At 38.3% G+C, this 15,936-nt stretch overlaps 1 protein-coding gene across 26 annotated transcripts in view; it reads left to right on the top strand.

The window, feature by feature from the left end:
* Positions 1 to 15,936, top strand: part of LCORL (ligand dependent nuclear receptor corepressor like) — a 216,165-nt gene that overhangs the window by 82,120 nt on the left and 118,109 nt on the right. Inside the window, exon 1 of one of the 26 annotated variants that reach the window (XM_070068071.1) lies at positions 7,664 to 7,820. The exons of 24 other annotated variants lie outside the window; for them this stretch is intronic. The gene's annotated coding sequence lies outside the window, so the exon portion shown is untranslated. Of the gene's footprint in view, positions 1 to 7,663; positions 7,821 to 15,936 lie in introns of those variants that run through there. One more of the 26 variants, XM_070068070.1, reaches the window with a different exon arrangement.

The raw sequence follows: 15,936 nt of genomic DNA, 5'->3' as shown, positions 1-15,936 counted from the left end.
TTTTCTAAAACTATCTTTGGGTGGAAATGGGGTCTTACAGGTATGTACTCATATAAAGATAATAATTTTTTAGTCTTTCCTATGTAAATTAATTTATTTTTAAATATTTATATATTTGAAAGGAACAGTTAGAGATATCTTTTTTGTAAGAATTATTTATTTGAAAAGCAGAGAGTTACAGAGAGAAAGAGAGAAAAAGAGAAAGAGGTGTCTTCCATCTACTAGTTCACCCCCCAAATGGCCACAATTGCCAGAGCTGAGCCGATCCGGAGCCAGGAGCTTCCTCTGGTTCTCCCACGTGGATGCAGTGACCCAAGGACTCAGGCCATCTTCCACTGTTTTCCCAGGCCATAGCAGAGAGCTGGAGCTGAAGTAGAGCAGCCAGGACTAGAAGTGGCATCCATATGGGATGCCAGCACTGCAGGTGGTGGCTTTACCTGCTACGCCACAGTGCCAACCCCAAAATATCTTCTCTTTTCCATCTGCTGGTTAATTTCCCAAATGGCTGCAGTGGCCAGAGCTGAGCCAATCAAAAGTTATCTGTGAATTATCTTAACTGTATTACCAACAGGTTTAAAACCTTTGAGGTTCTTAAATCTTGAGGTCAGAGACATGATATTCAACTTTATGCCTTCCAGTTAGTTCAGTGTATAAAAGTTTTTGAATATCTAATTGAAGCCTTCTTGCACTAGGCTACCACAAGTCACAGGTTTACAGCAGTTATCTCCTACTGCCCATTGTAGAAATAATCTAAAAGGCAGATTATCATTCTGAGAAATACTGCTTCTCTGTTCAAATTTTTAAATTTTATGTAAGGTATAAAAATTTCATGTATTTCATGTATGTAGATTTAGGAATAATGACACTTTCCACCCTACCCTCCATTCTTCTCATTCTTTATTATTGTTGAGCAAGATAATTCATTCATGAGTGTTAGAGCTGAAAGTACCTATAAATGCTATCTTTCCCTATTACCAGTCTTCAGTAAGATGAACCATAGCTATGAAGAACATAGGAGGATAGAGACTCCAGAGTGTGCCCATTCCAGTGTTTTATCGTTCTTAATGGCTAAAGAGAGCTTTTTATTAAATCTCTTAATTTTAATATTTTTTTAATTTTAGCATAGTTTTGCATTGAATTAAATATATTTTTAGAAATTTTTTATTTTTATTTTATTTGAAGGCAAGGAGACAGAGAAAGACACAAAGACAGAGGGAGAAGCCTCTTCTATCCACTGGTACATTTCCCCAGTGACTGTAATAGCCAGAGATAAGCCAGTCTGAAGCCAGAGGCCAGAACTCCATCTAGTTCTTCCATTTGGGTGGTCAAGGCCATAGTACCAGGACCATCACCTGCTGCCTCCCAGACTACACACTAGCAGGAAGCAGGATCGAAGCAGAGTATCCAGGACTTGTACCAGGCATGTGAGATGTGGTCAACATAAGCAGTGTCAACAGCTATTCCAGATGCCCACTTCTGAATTAAATATTTTTGTATGATATATTTATAAATAATATTGACTAAATATGGTTTCATGAGTGTTTCTGCTGAGCTTATGAATGAACAAAGGAAAAATCTAAAGAATCAAGAATTTAACCTATGATTGATGTTTTTTCAGCTTTCTTTTCTGCTGTCCTGTTTTCATGTTTGAAATCTGTGTACTTAATTACCTTCTGATAACACAAGTTGCAACTTGTGACTCTTAGTGTCTTGCTTCCCCACTTTCATTTATTTGTTCCTATAGTTATGTACATAGACTACATATATATTTTTTGTTCCTTCAGATTCATTATTATATTGAAAGACATAATGTTGTAAGGAAATATACCTGCAAAATTTTTTTAGGCATTTTTTTTTTTCTGAGATTCATTTATTTACTTGAAAGGCAGAGTTACACAAAGAGGGAGAGACAGAGAAAGGTCTTTCATCCACTGATTCACTCCCCAAATGGCTGCCAAGCAGATCCAAAGCCAGGAATCAGGAGCTTCTTCTGGGTCTCTGACATGGGTGCAGGGATGGGTGAAGCCTTTGGGCAACCTTCCACTAGTTGCTCAGGCCATTAGCAGAGAGCTGGATTGAAAGTGGAGCAGCTGGCACTTTAACCGGCACCCATATGGGATGCTGGCACCACAGGCAGAGTCTTAACCTACTACACTACAGCATTAACACCACAAGTTCTTCAGTTTCTTCCTTTCTCCCTCCCTCCCTCCCTCCCTCCCTCCCTCCCTTCCTTCCTTCCTTCCTTCCTTTTTTCAAGGAAGAACTCTCATATCTCACCCTCTGGGTTCACTCCCCAAATGCCTGCAAAGGCTTGGGATGGGTGAGGCCAGAGCTGGGAACCCAGAAGTTAGCCATTGCCTCCCAATATTTGCAGTAGCAGGAAACTGGAATTGGGACTTCCAGACTAGAACCCAGGCATTCTGATATGGAATATGGGTATCTAATCCACAAGTTCAAATGCCTGCGTATATCTCTTTATATATAAATAGTACATACTCATTTTTGAAAATTCAATAATATGCATGCGCTGGAAAGAAAAATATTGCCACAACCTCAGTACTCAGTGATAAATATATAAATGCAAAATACATATTGTGCATATTTATAATTTTGCTAAGATATCATATGCTGTATATATAATATGTATATAATTTTATTTGAGTTATAATTTTTAGATCATTATCCTTAATTGCAGATTTTGTTTAATATTAGAATTAATTTAAATAATTTAAGATCACATTTGTTTGTATCCCATTCCATTCTTGTTTTTTAAGCTTTCATTTAATGAATGCAAATTTCATAGGTACAACTTTAGGAATATAGTGGTTCTTTCCCCTGTACCACCCCTAATCCCATCCCACCTCCTATGCCCTCTCCCATCCCATTCTGAAAATTCACTTTTAATTAACTTTGTATACAGAAGACCAACTCTACACTAAAGATTTCAGCAGCTTGCACCTACACACACATAAACACACACAAACATACACAATGTATAAAGTACTACTTGAGAACAAGTTTTGCCAATAATTCTCATAGTACAACTCATTAAGGACAGAGGTCCTACATGGGGAGTAAGTGCACAGTGACTTCTATTGTTAATTTAACAATTAAAACTCTTATTTATTACATCAGTGATCACCCAAGGCTCTTGCCATGAGCTGCCAAGGCCGTGGAAGCCTTTTGTGACCACAAGCTCTGTCAGTACTCAGACAAGGCCATAAACAAAGTGAAAGTTCTCACCTCCCTTTAGAGAAGAGTATATCCTTCATTGATAGCCCCTTCTTTCCACTGGGGTCTCACTCACAGAGATCCTCCATGTAGGGTATTTTTCGCTACAGTGTCTTGGTTTTCCATGCCTGAAATGCTCTCATGGGCTTTTCAGCCACATCTGAATGCCTTAAGGGCTGATTCTGAGGTCAGAGTGGCTGTTTAAGGGGTTTGTCATTCTGAGTCTTCTGTGTGGACTGCTTCCCATGTTGGACATTCCCTCATCTTTAATTTTGTCCATTATAATTACCAGGCACTTGATGCTATTTATATGATCTCTTTTTTTTTTAACTTTTATTTAATGAATATAAATTTCCAAAGAACAGCTTATGGATTACAATGGCTTCCCCCCCATAACGTCCCTCCCACCCGCAACCCTCCCCTTTCCAACTCCCTCTCCCCTTCCATTCACATCAAGATTCATTTTCGATTCTCTTTATATACAGAAGATCAGTTTAGCATACATTAAGTAAAGATTTCAACAGTTTGCTCCCACACAGAAACATAAAGTGAAAAATACTGTTTGAGTACTAGTTATAGCATTAAATCTCAATGTACAGCACACTAAGGACAGAGCTCCTGCATGAGGAGTAAGTGCACAGTGACTCCTGTTGTTGACTAAACAAATTGACACTCTTGTTTATGGCATCAGTAATCACCCTAGGCTCTTGTCATGAGTTTCCAAGGCTATGGAAGCCCCCTGAGTTCCCGACTCTGATCATATTTAGACAAGGCCATGGTCAAAGTGGAAGTTCTCTCCTCCCTTCAGAGAAAGGTACCTCCTTCTTTGATGACCCGTTCTTTCCACTGGGATCTCACTTGCGGAGATCTTTCATTTAGGTGTGTGTGGTGTGTTTTTTTTTGTTGTTTTTGTTTTTCTTTTTGCCAGAGTGTCTTGGGGCTGATTCTGAGGCCAGAGTGCTGTTTAGGACATCTGCCATTCTATGGGTCTGCTGTGTATCTCACTTCCCATGTTGGATTGTTCTCTCCCTTTTTTATTCTATCAGCTAGTATTTGCAGACACTATTCTTGTTTATGTTATCCCTTTGGTTCTTAGCCCTATCATTATGATCAATTGTGAACAGAAATTGATCACTTGGACTAGTGAGATGGCATTGGTACATGCCACTTTGATGGGATTGAATTCGAATCCCCTGGTATGTTTCTAACTCTACCGTTTGAGGTAAGTCTGATTGAGCATGTCCCGAATTGCACATCTCTTCCCTCTCTTATTCCCACTCTTATATTTAACAGTGATCACTTTTCAGTTAAGTTTCAGCACTTAAGAAGAATTGTGTATTGATTACAGTATTCAACCAAAAGTATTAAGTAGAACAAACAAACAAAAATACTAAGAGGGATAACATATTAAGTTGCTCATCAACAGGGTGAGGGCTGATCAAGTCACCATTTCTCATAGTGTTCATTTCACTTTAACAGGTTTCCTTTTTGGTGCTCAGTTGTCACCTATCAGGGAGAACATGTGGTATTTGTCCCTTTGGGATTGGCTTATTTCACTCAGCATAATGTTTTCCAAATTCCTAACAGGGATCACTTTTCAGTTAAAATTTAAACACCTAAGAATAATTGTGTGTTAATTAAATAGTTCAACCAATGGTACTAGAACAAAAAAAATACTAAAATGGAAAAAGTATTACAATGTACATCAACAGTCAGGACAAGAGCTGATCAAGTCACTGTTTCTCATAGTGTCCATTTCACTTCAACAAGTTTCCCCTTTGGTGCTCAGTTAGTTGTCGCTTATCAGGGAGAACATATGATATTTGTCCCTTTGGGACTGGCTTAATTCACTCAGCATGATGTTTTCCAAATTCCTCCATCTTGTTGCAAATGACCAGGTTTCATTGTTTTTGACTGCTGTATAGTATTCGATAGAGTACATGTCCCATAATTTCTTTATCCAGTCTACTGTTGATGGGCATTTGGGTTGGTTCCAGGTCTTAGCTATTGTGAATTGATCTGCAATAAACATTAAGGTGCAGACAGCTTTTTTGTTTGCCAATTTGATTTCCTTTGGGTAAATTCCAAGGAGTGGGATGGCTGGGTTGAATGGTAGGGTTATATTCAGGTTTCTGAGGAATCTCCAGACTGACTTCCATAGTGGCTTGACCAGTTTGCATTCCCACCAACAGTGGGTTAGTGTCCCTTTTTCCCCACATCCTCTCCAGCATCTATTGTTGGTAGATTTCTGAATGTGAGCCATTCTAACCGGGGTGAGGTAAAACCTCATTGTGGTTTTGATTTGCATTTCCCTGGTTGCTAGTGATCTTGAACATTTTTTCATGTGTCTGTTGGCCATTTGGATTTCCTCTCTTGAAAAATGTCTATTGAGGTCCTTGGCCCATCTCTTAAGTGGGTTGTTATTTTGTTGTTGTGGAGTTTCTTGATTTCTTTGTAGATTGTGGTTATCAACCCTTTATCAGTTGCATAGTTTGCAAATATTTTTTCCCATTCTGTCGGTATATGATCTCTTTAACATTTAATCCTATCTGTATGTTCACTTTAAGACTTAATATGATCACTTTAACAATTAAGATGGCATTTTTACCCCCAATTTTAATGGGATTTGGAGTCCCATGACAAGTTTTTAAAGTGTGCCCTTAGAAGTAAGTCTGTAGGACTGTATGCAGAACTATTCAGCTTTGCAGTTAAAAACTTTCTCCTCCCTCTCTTATTCCCACATTTTTTTTTAATTTTTTTTTTTTTTTTTTTTTTTTTGACAGGCAGAGTGGACCGTGAGAGAGATAGACAGAGAGAAAGGTCTTCCTTTGCCGTTGGTTCACCCTCCAATGGCCACCGCGGCTGGCGCCCTGCAGCCGGCGCACCGTGCTGATCCGATGGCAGGAGCCAGGTACTTATCCTGGTCTCCCATGGGGTGCAGGGCCCAAGGACTTGGGCCATCCTCCACTGCACTCCCTGGCCACAGCAGAGAGCTGGCCTGGAAGAGGGGCACCGGGACAGAATCCGCTGCCCTGACTGGGACTAGAAGCCGGTGTGCCGGCACCGCAAGGCTGAGGATTAGCCTAGTGAGCCGCGGCGACGGCCTCTTATTCCCACTCTTACTTCTTACTGAGATCCAGCCTCAGTTGACTTTATACACATATGATTAACTCTATATTAAGTAAAGAGTTTAACACTAAGAAGAGAAAAAAAAAAACTGTTTCTCAACAGTTAAGACAAGGGCAGCTCAAGTCATCCCTTCTCTAAGTGTCAGTTTCACTTCTCAGATTCCGTTTTGGGTGCTCTATTTGTTCTCACAGATTAGGGAGAGCATGTATTTGTCCCTTTGGCACTGGCTCATTTCTCAAAGTATGATGTTTTCCAGATTCATTTTGTTGCAAATGACTGGATTTCACATCCTTTTATTCTTCAAGGGGAAAAAAATGTTAGAGCACAGACTAATGTGTTTTTGAGAACTATTGTAAGGGGATTCTTTATGTGAAGACTTTCAGGGAACCAAAGTTCACCTTTTCAAAGAGAGAAAAGAAACCAGTTAAAGGCATAGAGTGGATGCCAGTATAGGACTTAGATGTTGAATAGTTACTATAATATATTTGACAACATCAATATTTATAATTTTGTTAAGATATCATATACTGTGTATATAATATGTATATAACTTTGAGTATATAATTTTTAGATCATTATCCTTAATAATTGCACAAGATTTTTGTTGTATGAATATTATAATTAAATAATTTAAGATCACATTTCTTTGTATCCCATTCCATGTAATCTTTTACTTCAAATGGATTTTGTACTTTTTGTCCTCTTTCAGACATTGTTTAGCTAATTTAATAAATTTTTTATCTTAACTCAAGATCTTAGCTTTTTATATCACATAAGGGATTATTTGCTTCATAGTCCTTTTTATTTATTTTATGAAGGTTTATTACCTATTGAAGAGACAGATAGAGGGAGAGATAGGCAGGGGGCGGGGGTCTTCCATTGCTGGTTCACTACTCAAATAACTGGAACAGGCAGGGCTGGGCCAGGTTGAAACCAGGAACCAGAAACTCTATCTGGGTCTTTCTCATGGGTGCCAAGGACCCAAGCCCTTGGACCATCATCCACTGCCTTGCCAGCACATTAACAAAGAGCTGGATCAAAAGTGGAATAGCCAGAACTCCAATCAGTGCTCAATATGGGATACCAGTGTTGCAAACAACAGTTTAGTCAGCTGTGCCACAATACCGATCGCCATTATTTATTTGAAAGGCGAACAGAGAGACAGAAACAGATACTCCTGCTTGTCTAGTCCTCAAACACCTGCAGTCATCAGTATTGGGCCAAGCCAAACCTAGGAAGCCAGGACTCAATCCATGTCGGTGACAGAGACTAAGTATTTGAGCCATCTCCTTTTGCCTCCCAGGGTACATGTCAGCAGGAAACCGGAATTGGAAGTGGAGCATGAACTGAAGCCCTCTGATTTGGGGTGCAATTGTCCCAAGTGACATTTTAAATACTGCACAAAATACCTGCTCTTTGTTATCCTTTTTATCCCAAATATTGAAGCTTCTTTTTTCCAGGTAAATTAGGTAAATTGTTTACTGCTTTTCTTTTTTTTTTTTTTTTAAACTAGAAACAGTTTTTGATCAAAGTTGATATCTGAATAGTAATGATATTATTTATAGTAACACATCTGTATCTATGCAAGGATAAGGACAGCCATTTCATTTTGAAGAAAAATTAAACCAATGCTATTAAAGGGTAGAGCATCTTGAAAAAGCTTAAATAAGCCTTCTTCATTCTCATCTTCTTCTAAATAAGGCTGTTTCCTTCATTAACATTAAAAATAGTTTAGTAAATAGATCTAAGACTACAGATGTAAGTTATTTCTGTCTATAAACATGTATGTTGGACTCAAATAGGTTATTGTATATTTTTTAGAAAAGTCACTTGAAATCCGGACCCTTGTTACTGTTTATAACTTGAGAAACAAATTGGGTGGCAAACCATTCTTGTTTAAGATTTTTTTTTAAATATTTATTTATTTGAAAGAGTTTCAGTGAGAGAGGAAGGTAGACACATAGAGTGTGCATCCATTCACTGATTCACTCCCCTAATAGCCTCAATGGCCAGGGCTGGGCCAGGAGAAAACTAGGAGCCAAGAAATTCATCCAGGTCTTTCACACGTGTGCAGGGTCCCAAGGACTTGGGCCATCTTCCACTGCTTTCCCATGCCATAGCAGAGAGCTGAATTGGAAGTGGAGCAGCCAGGACTCCAACTGGCACCCATATGGGATGATGGCATCCACATCAAAGGCAGTGGCTTAACCTGTTAAATCACAGTACCTACCCCGCAAAGCATTATTGTTTATTATTTGAGTTATTTCAAATTCTGAAGTGAAACTCATGGTATTTGCATGTATTTAAGATAGACTGGGGCTGCAATGTGGCATAGCGCAGGAGTGCCAGTATTCCATATGGGCTCTGGTTCAAGTGCTGGCTGCTCCACATCTGATACAGGTCTCTGCTATGGCCAAGGAAAGCAGTGGAAGATGGCCCAAGCCCTTGTGCCCCTTCTACCAAGCCAGAGACCCGGAAGAAGCTCCTGGCTTCAGATCAGTGCAGCTCTGGCCATTATGGCCAATTGAGGAGTGAACCAGTGGATGTAAGACCTCTCTTTCTGTCTGCCTCTCCTTCTCTGTGTAACTCTGACCTTCAAATAAATAAATCTTTAAAAAATATAGACTTAGTTTGCAAGCCTATCGTTTCTGTTGAAAAATACGTTCTGAATTTATTCTGCTATTTAAAAAACTACCTTTAGCAAATAGTATGTGGGTGTTTTTTTTTTTTTTTAAGATTTATTTTATTTGGAAGGCAGAGTTACAGAGAGTCAGAGGGAGAAAGAGAGATCTTCCATCTACTGGTTCACTCCCCAAGTGGCCATAATGGCCAGAGCTGGGCGTATCTGAAGCCAGGAGCTTCTTTTGGGTCTCCCACGTGGGTGCAGGGGCTCAAGCACTTGGGCCATCTTCCACTGCTTTCCCAGGAGCATTCGTAGGAAGCTGGATTAGAAGTAGAGCAGCCGAGACTAGAACCTGTACCCAGATGGGATGCTGGCACTGCAGGAGGCGAGTTTACACGCTGTGCCACAGCTCTGGTCCAACACAGTGTGTCTTGAAATGCAAAACTTCTTCTTTTTTTAAACTTTTATTTAGTAAATATAAATTTACAAAGTACAGTTTATGGATTACAACAGCTTCCCCCCGCCCATAACATCCCTCCCACTTGCACCCCTCCCATCTCCCGCTCCCTCTCCCATTCCATTCACATCAAGATTCATTTTCAATTCTCTTTATATACAGAAGATCGATTTAGTATATATTAAGTAAGGATTTCATCAGTTTGCACCCACACAGAAACACATAGTGTAAAAATACTGTTTTAGTACTAGTTATAGCATTAATTCACATTGGACAACACATTAAGGACAGATCCCACATGAGGAGTAAGTACACAGTGACTCCTGTTGTTGACTTAATAATTTGACCCTCTTGTTTATGGCGTCAGTAATCTCCCTAGGCTCTAGTCATGAGTTGCCAAGGCTATGGAAGCCTTTTGAGTTTGCCGACTGTCGCTCCCCCTCTTCGTGGAGGAACGACACTAAACCCTGCCTAGGTTTCCTATCCGAGTCACGGCACCATTATGTCGCTCCCCCTCTTCGCGGAGGAACGACACAGGACCCTGCGCTGTTCTTTTGTCTGCTCGGCCCTCCCCAGGTTTGCTGCTGGTTCTTCCCGGGTTGGCTACCGACCCTTCCACCTCCGTGGAAGGGCGGTTCCCCCTGCCACTTTCCCCACTTCCGCGGGGGAGTGGCACACCGCCGGCCGGCTCTCTCGGGGGCTGCACAGGTGTTCCTTCAGATAGATGTTCCTGGTGCATGTTGTCTCTCTCCTCCTTTATAGTCCTCTTCCACCAATCCCAACTCTGCTACCCACACGCCGAGTACGCTGCTCTCCTCCAATCAGGAGCAGGTCCTACAGTTTATTGGTTGAACTGGAGGCAGCTGTGTAGAAGCTGTTTCCTCCTCTCCCAGCGCCATATTGTGGGAGAGCAGATGCATAGAATAAGTCTTAATTCCAGTAACTTAGTCTAGTCCGAGTTGCTCCCAGTTGCTCCCCACAACCGACTTTAATCTTATTCCTACAGGGAATCACACCTATCAGTGTGATCAATTGTGAACTGAAATTGATCACGTGGACTAGTGAGATTGCATTGGTACATGCAACCTTGATGGGATTGAATTCGAATCCCCTGGCACATTACTAACTCCACCATTTGGGGCAAGTCCGATTGAGCATGTCCCAAATTGTACATCTCCTCCCTCTCTTATTCCCACTCTTATATTTAACAGGGATCACTTTTCAGTTAAATTTAAATACTTAAGAATAATTGTGTGTTAATTACAGAGTTCAACCAATAGTACTAGAACAAAAAAAAATACTAAAAGGGATAAAGTATTAAATTGTACATCAGCAGTCAGGACAAGGGCTGATCAAGTCACTGTTTCTCATAGTGTCCATTTCACTTCAACAGGTTTCCCCTTTGGTGCTCAGTTAGTTGTCGCCAGTCAGGGAGAACATATGATATTTGTCCCTTTGGGACTGTCTTAATTCACTCAACATAATGTGGCAAACTTCTTTAAAAACTTTTTTATGGCAGTCACCAAAACTTATTTTTATTAATATAAAGAGACTAGATTTCATATTTCATAGATAGGATTCTAAGAATATAAAGATAATTCCCTCCCTCTACGTTGAAGACTGTTTTTATGATACATACATACTAGTGTTTTGAGATATTTACATTATAATTCTGGAATGTGACAAAGAACAGCCTCCAGATTGATTTAAAGAAGGATTTTAGTGCTGATTTTTTGCTTTGGTGGAGACAATACAGAAAGTTTAGTTTTCCATTTTCTTTGATTTATCTCATGGCTCCTTGACCTTCTAAGGACAGTCAGAACTATTTTCTCTTTTATGAAGTGAGGTCTCTAAAGAGATTTTGAATGAATGTCATAAACTTCAAATATTTGCATACTTCAAGAAAAGACCCTAGTGTTTATTCCTTTCTTTGTCCATCTGCCTTTAATGTACTTCTGATGTCACAGGACTTTTTAAGCAAAAATTCATTCTTGTTTATTTTAGTTAACACTTTCTTATGTCTTGTTAGGCCAGTTTCTTTAAAAGGGGGGGAGGTGATCATCTGAATTGCGTGCTTTGACTATGGATGTTTATGAAAATAGGAATAAGACTGTAAATGCCATGAACCCTAGTAAAGCAGGTCTGTGGATACTGGCTGATAGATGCTTGTTTTTTGTAAATGTGCCCACCTATCTACCTATTGAAGGGATTATGTATAACAGAGGTTTGCCAGCTATAGCATGGTCTAAATCTACCTTGTTGATTTTTTTTTACTGGCCTGTGAATTCATAATGTTTTTTACAATTTTAGTTGTAAAAAGCAAAAATTAAGAGCAATGAAACATGATATGAAAATCATATGAAATTCAAATTTCATTGTCCGACTACTAAATTCTTGACATAGTTCTCATTCATCAATTGATGTAGATACTTTTGTGTAACTGTAGTAGAGTATTTGTGAAAGACTGCAAGATCTGCTTAATATAAAATAATTATTATTTGGGTATTTGTAAGAAACATTTCCTGACCTGTGATACATAACACTGATTGAACCTTAGTATATTTGGCTTAATATCTTTTTTTCCCAAATGCTAACACTACCATGATAAAGACAAAAAAAATGTTTTAATAGGTGTTATTGGTTGATATATTTTTGAATGCTTTTTTTTTTACATATTTATTTTATTTGAAAGTCAGAGTTACACAAAGAGAAGGGAGGCAGAGAGAGAGAGGTCTACCATCTGCTGGTTCACTCCCCAATTGGCCACAATGGCTGGAGCTGCGCCGATCCAAAGCCAGGAACTTCTTCTGGGTCTCCCACGCTGGTGCAGGGGCCCAAGGACTTGGTCCATCTTCTACTGTTTTCCCAGACCGTAGCAGAGGCCTGGATTGGAAGTGAAGGAGGAGGTCTCAAACCGGCGCCCATAAGGGATGCCGGCACTTCAGGCCAGGGTGCTAACCCACTGCACCTGCACCACAGCACCGACCTCTTGAATGCTTATTTTTGCGTGTTATACACTGATTAGCAAAAAAGAAATGAATAACTACTCTTTTTACTTGAAATTCATGGCCTGGAATTAACTTAAAAGTTAGTAGTTTTATATTAAAATATTAAAGCTAGAATATGGAATACAACTTTATTATCTGCTATATAAATCACATTAACTCTTATTACTAATGTAAGTATGTAATACATATTTTATGAGGTAATGACTTACCTGAGTGTATTAGCCAGTGTTATAATGCTGATTGTAGAAAAAAATAGGCTAAATATGCAGTATTAGCTTACAAAACTCAACTTGCCTGCAGCCACTTCAAATTTTGGGGGAAAAAAGCCCATGTTTCAGTACCAAGGTTTTCTGATTGCAGTTTGTTTTCTTTCCAAAATAGATTAGATAAAATGACTGGAACCAGACTTTAACTACAAGAATATATATCCGTAGTGGAAAGGTTGATCTACTGTCAGATTTTATTATGAGATTGGTTTTTTATTAATAAGGCTACTTCTGTAAGGCACATAATTGTAACTTTTTGAGCTTATACTTTCATGTATTAAAATTTTAAAGATAACTTGTTTTAGAGAGGAACACCTGGTTGTCAAATTTTGTGCTAGAGATAAAATGAGTCTGTTTTATTCCAGGATTTAATTTTCAGTGACATGAAAAAATATTGTAAAGAAGAATATTTGGTATAGAATTGAGTTTTCAGTTTGGTTTCTTATATATAAAAATGTATCTCACCATCATTTATTTAGACTTAAAGGTTACTGTATAATAATTGTTAAATATTTTTTAGTAAATCACTGTCTTGAATTTAGCAAAATTTAATGGCTTAAATATATTCAATTGTTTATGCAGCACCATTTATATAATTATGGAGGCATTTAATTAACATTTCCTTAAGGAACTTCTACTAAAATAAAATAAGTGACACGATTTCACTATATGCCTACTCTGAAATTATTTTGGAGCTTATTGTCTTAATTTAAAATTGTTGTTCCTTGACTTAGCATATTTATTTATCCCTGAAACTTCATGAAAGCTTAAAACTATTTTTCAAAGTATGCACTCTTTAGGCCAATAATATATTTCTCAAAAATCTCAATGCTAAATTCCTTCAAGAGATTCTGATTTTTAAAAAGCGATAATATTTCCTTGACCCAGCAAAATTACATTATGCTGGGTTGTATGAGTCACATTTTTGCTTCAGTAGTGCTACATAACCAGCAACTCCAAAATCTGTGGAATACTTATGTGTGAACTGATTAAACTGATCTCCAGGCTGTGAATAGAAACGATGTCTTCTCCACATATCTTTCCATGTCCCAGACTGAAGGAATCATGACTATCTGGGGCAAGATCTCAGGTTAAATGGTGGAAACTCAAGAGGGCCTGGGAAAATGTGCTATGCCTTTTAAAATTGCAGTTTGGCATGACAAACTGTCTTCTCCATTCATTATACTGATCATAGAGCTTGATTCCCCTAATAGGAAACCCAGCATAATCCTTTATTAAACAGTGTGGATATATGATTCTGTTCTGTTAAGGGGGTGAGAACCTAGAAACCTATATCCACTGCACTTGAAAGCCTACATACTTGAAGTTCTATAAAAACCAGATGTTTAATAATGTAAATTACTTAAACTTTTTGTTTTGTTGGATTGTTTATAAAAGGTGACCAATTTTCTTTAGCAGATATTGAATTGAAATTATCTGCTTTCTGTAAATTAATGTTATTACATACATGTATGATTGTAGACTATTAAAAACAATCACTGGTATTTCTACTTTGTTAATAATTAGCCTTTGTTTGGTGTTTCCTACTTTATAACATGCTTTTGTATTTTTCCATTTGATTCACAAATGAGTTAGGTGATGTGTGATCTTTATTTTATACGAAAGTAATTGAAACAATAAGCTTTGTGCTTGAAAAAGTTAGAACTACTAACGAATTCTCTCACAGATTTTCAGAGACTTCAAGTCCAGTTATCTTTTCATCACTCTGTACTGGATCTTATGTTCCCATTTCTTCTTTTTCCAAATTTATATAATATTTATAACAGGGGAGTCAAAAGTTTTATGGAAAAGGAGAATTAAAAGATAAAAATTAAAAATATAAACTTCATTTCTCAATGTGAGCTCCCTCAAGTTCAAGAAGCTTTTGTAAACATTGATAACCATACATTTAGTACATCTCTAAAGAATTGAAGGTCCTAGGAATTTAACCATGTCAATGTAGTCTTTTTTACATTATTAACTGAAGAAAAGTATGTTTTAAAGAATTTTTAATAATAGGAAACAGAAATAAGTCAGATGGAGCCAAATCAGGACTGTAAAGTGGATGCTCAATGGTTTCTCAGTTGAAACTTGCAAAATTGCTCTTTGGGTGAGAGGAATGAACAGGAGTCTAGGCATGGTAGTGGATGATTCTCTGTTGAAGCTTTCTTGGACTTTTTCTGCTAAAGCTTTGTCTTAACTTTCTCAAAACACTCTCTTAATAAGTAGATGTAATTGTTCCTTGACATTCTAAAAAGTCAATAAGCAAAATGTCTTGGGCACTCCAGAAAACTTGGTGTTGCCTTGCTCTTGGTGAGTCGTCTTTTGCTTTGACCATGCCACTTCCTTCTTGGTAGCCATTGTTTTAATTATTCTTTGATTTTGCTTTGTTTTTAGGTTGTATTGATAAAGGTATGTTTCATTGCTTCTTACAGTTCATAGAAGAAATGCTTCAGGATTTTGATCCCATTGGTTTAAAATGTCCACTGGAAGTGTTGCTGTTTGCAGTTGATTACCTGTCAAAGTTTTTCCACTAAAATTTTTTAGTCAAAATTCCGTAAGCTTAACCAGTTGAGACATTTTTGGTGTTGGTTGTTGTTTCTACTGTTAATCAGACTTCTTAAATAGGAAATGAATGAGGTTCTTAAAAACCTCATAAATTGTGTATGGTCTGATACTGCAGTTTTCATCTTCAAAATAGTCTTATCCTTTATACCATTTGCAAACTGCTGCTGATTTCTTTCTTTTTTTTTTTTTAAAGATTTATTTATTTAATTGAAAGTCACAGTTATACAGAGAGAGGAGAGACAGAGAGAAATAGAGGTCTTCCATCTGCTGGTTCATTCCCCAATTGGCCACAACGGCCGGAGCTGCGCCGATCCAAAGCCAGGAGCCAGGAGCTTCTTCTGGGTCTCCCACGCTGGTGCAGGGGCCCAAGGACTTGTTCCATTTTCTACTGCTTTCCCAGGCCATAGCAGAGAGCTGGATTGGAAGTGAAACAGCCGGCACTTGAACTGGCGCCCATATGGAATGCCAGCACTGCAAGTGGTGGCTTTACCCGCTGTGCCACAGTGCTGGCTCCATCAAACTGCTGATTTCTTTGGGGCATTGTCCTCATAAACTTTATATAAAACATCAATGATTTCATCATTCTTACTTCCACCCAAAGCTCAGCACAAATTTCATGTCTGTTCTTGCTTTAATTTTAGCAGAATTCATGTA

Source organism: Oryctolagus cuniculus, chromosome 2, assembly GCF_964237555.1.
Source record: "Oryctolagus cuniculus chromosome 2, mOryCun1.1, whole genome shotgun sequence".
Taxonomy (NCBI): domain Eukaryota; kingdom Metazoa; phylum Chordata; class Mammalia; order Lagomorpha; family Leporidae; genus Oryctolagus; species Oryctolagus cuniculus.
The sequence above is the reverse complement of the archived record's forward strand: the minus strand, read 5'-3'. Positions and strand labels throughout refer to the sequence as shown.